Source organism: Pimephales promelas, chromosome 1, assembly GCF_988280905.1.
Source record: "Pimephales promelas chromosome 1, fPimPro1.hap1.1, whole genome shotgun sequence".
Classification (NCBI taxonomy): domain Eukaryota; kingdom Metazoa; phylum Chordata; class Actinopteri; order Cypriniformes; family Leuciscidae; genus Pimephales; species Pimephales promelas.
The window spans coordinates 12,753,654-12,757,226 of record NC_142769.1 but is presented as its reverse complement, the minus strand read 5'-3'; the positions used below and the strand labels follow the sequence as shown (position 1 = coordinate 12,757,226).

The 3,573-nt window shown below is 45.7% G+C and overlaps 1 pseudogene; it reads left to right on the top strand.

Annotated features, from left to right (window-relative positions):
- The first annotated feature begins 1,019 nt into the window (after nucleotides 1-1,019).
- Nucleotides 1,020-1,694, top strand: LOC148998362 (uncharacterized; annotated as a pseudogene).
- Nucleotides 1,695-3,573: the final 1,879 nt, after the last annotated feature.

Sequence of the window (3,573 nt, the reverse complement as noted above, 5' to 3'; positions counted from 1 at the left end):
TTTCCCATCTCCCTGTAGACACAGCGGTCTTCAGAAAGTTTTGATCAGCTAAGGCTCTCACGAGAAGTTCTGGCTGTCTTAGGCTAAAGCACTCAGGAACCGCGCTGTCTGCACAGGTGCCATTATCCCGCAAATCACTGATCCACCGACATGAATCAACAACTCTGCAAATCACGAGACGATCTAGCTCCCACTGGTTTCAAGTTCAAACTCCACTTCCAAGGCTTTCAATTCGTTCGGTAGGCACCGCACCTCCATCAACCACTGTTAATGTGTCCCCTCTACCTGATTAAACTTCATTTAGGTAAGTATTTCTCCATGGCTTCCTACACGGCTGAGTTGAAATCATGATTAAAATTGGCGTCCACGATGTCGATGACGTGGCGCTATCTGATCTTTACGGCTGATGTGACTGCAGATGGGCCGGATATTACAAGTGTAAGCAAATTTTGCATTTCCATCAGTCCGATATTCCACATTTTAAGTTGCGATCTAATAATATCAGTGTTGTCAATATCACGCTCTCATTTGCAGTTTGCAAATACCCACTAACATCTGTGTAACTGATTTAAAAATCAAGCATGTTTTTGAGTTCTTAAGAGCTCTATACTTATGCAATATCACGTTGTCGCGCTCGTCATCACGTCTGCTCACTCAGAGTTCGGTTGCGTGTGTTTATAAAAATAAATAAATAAATAAATAATAAAATAAATAAATAAACCTGAGCTAAAGAGAGCAAGTTTATCATTTGGCTGTTATGCTTGTACTGCAGTGGACACATCTACAATGGCAGCAAGTTACATATTAATTGTGTAATAGTAAATTCACTTAAAGCCCAGCAAGCTCTTTCGTGGTAATCAGGTAAATTCTATACAATTACTGGTGGTGGTATCAGGCAATGGCCTCGCGTGGCCTTGTCTCCATGCGGCGCTTTAGCCATATATTTATTCATACATAATTAAACCTTGTCTTGTCTGGCCTATCATGTCTATATCCGTGTGGTCTATCGAGACCTGTCTATGTCTGGCCATCATGGCTATTTATGTTTGGTCTAACGAGACCTGTCTATGTCTGGCCTATCGTGGCTGTATCTGTGGTCTATCGAGACCTGTCTGTGTCTGGCCATCATGGCTGTATATGTGTGGTCTTATGAGACCCGTCTATGTCTGGCCTATCGTGGCTGTATCTGTGGTCTATCGAGACCTGTCTGTGTCTGGCCATCATGGCTATATATGTGTGGTCTAACGAGACCTGTCTATGTCTGGCCTATCGTGGCTGTATCTGTGGTCTATCGAGACCTGTCTGTGTCTGGCCATCATGGCTATATATGTGTGGTCTATCGAGACCTGTCTATGTCTGGCCTATCGTGGCTGTATCTGTGGTCTATCGAGACCTGTCTGTGTCTGGCCATCATGGCTATATATGTGCGGTCTAACGAGACCTGTCTATGTCTGGCCTTTTCTTGGCTGTATATCTGTGGTCTATCGAGACCTGTTTATGTCTGGCCTATCGTGGCTGTATCTGTGGTCTATCGAGACCTGTCTATGTCTGGCCTATCGTGGCTGTATCTGTGGTCTATCGAGACCTGTCTGTGTCTGGCCATCATGGCTATATATGTGTGGTCTTATGAGACCTGTCTATGTCTGGCCTATCATGGCTGTATCTGTGGTCTATCCAGACCTGTCTGTGTCTAGCCATCATATGTGTGGTCTAACGAGACCTGTCTATGTCTGGCCTATCGTGGCTGTATCTGTGGTCTATCGAGACCTGTCTATGTCTGGCCTATCGTGGCTGTATCTGTGGTCTATCGAGACCTGTCCGTGTCTGGCCATCATGGCTATATATGTGTGGTCTAACGAGGCCGTGTCTATATCTGGCCTATCGTGGCTGTATCTGTGGTCTATCGAGACCTGTCCGTGTCTGGCCATCATGGCTATATATGTGTGGTCTAACGAGACCTGTCTATGTCTGGCCTATCGTGGCTGTATATGTGGTCCATCGAGACCTGTCCGTGTCTGGCCATCATGGCTATATATGTGTGGTCTAATGAGACCTGTCTATGTCTGGCCTATCGTGGCTGTATATGTGGTCTATCGAGACCTGTCTATGTCTGGCCTATCGTGGCTGTATCTGTGGTCTTTCGAGACCTGTCTATGTCTGGCCTATCGTGGCTGTATCTGTGGTCTATCGAGACCTGTCTGTGTCTGGCCATCATGGCTGTATATGTGTGGTCTTATGAGACCCGTCTATGTCTGGCCTATCGTGGCTGTATCTGTGGTCTATCGAGACCTGTCTGTGTCTGGCCATCATGGCTATATATTTGTGGTCTTATGAGACCTGTCTATGTCTGGCCTATCGTGGCTGTATCTGTGGTCTATCGAGACCTGTCTATGTCTGGCCTATCATGGCTGTATCTGTGGTCTATTGAGACCTGTCTATGTTTGGCTTATCGTGGCTGTATCTGTGGTCTATCGAGACCTGTCTATGTCTAGCCTATCGTGGCTGTATCTGTGGTCTTTTGAGATCTGTCTATGTCTGGCCTATTGTGGCCGTATCTGTGGTTTATCGAGACCTGTCTATGCCTGGCCTATTGTGGCCGTATCTGTGGTCTATCGAGACCTGTCTATGTCTGGCCATCATGGCTATATATGTGTGGTCTATCGAGACCTGTCTATTTCTGGCCTATCATGGCTGTATCTGTGGTCTATCGAGACCTGTCTATGTCTGGCCTATCGTGGCTGTATCTGCGGTCTATCGAGACCTGTCTATGTCTGGCCTATCGTGGCTGTATCCGTGGTCTATCGAGACCAGTCCATGTCTGGATTATCCTGATCATATCCGCGTGGTCTATTGAGTGTTTACATAGGTATATGACTAATGTTCATCATGCTAATTATGGTATCTCCCTTTTCTTTTTTAGGAACATTTAGGATTCACGACCGGTGGGTATACTTTCGTTCATCAGTTTTGGGGGGTAGGCTGGCCCCATCCCGATGGATCTATAATCCACCTACTTTTGGGGGGTCGGCTGCGCCTCTGCCTTCGTCTTCAGGCAGGAAATGCTGATCCGCTACCCTCAGATTACGATCTATGGACGGGGCCAACGCCAAAGAACTTTGCAAATAATTGCCTGCTGGGCTGTCAATAAATGGATGCTTTGTTACATCATTTTATCTCCCGAGTCTTTCTGGTAGAACTATAATGACATGACCTCAGGAAAAAAAATCTTCCGTGGGGGGTCCCGCAAGGGTCTATCCTTTCTCCTATACTGTTCTCACAGTATTTGCTCCCTCTGGGAAGCATTTTCAGAAAGTATGGAGTGTCATTTCATTGTTACGCCGACGACACGCAAATGTACCTGCCACTCAGATCGACCAGTTCATTCGAGTCGCTTTTAGAGTGTTTAAAAGACGTTAAAACCTGGATGACTAAAAACTCTTTTAATGTTAAATGAAGACAAAACAGAGGTTATTGTATTTGGCCATCAAAATAAACCCGCAGATACTATATTAGATTCAAGCCCTTTAACACCTTACACGAAATCGACAGTCAGAGATTCAGGCTTTTTAATCG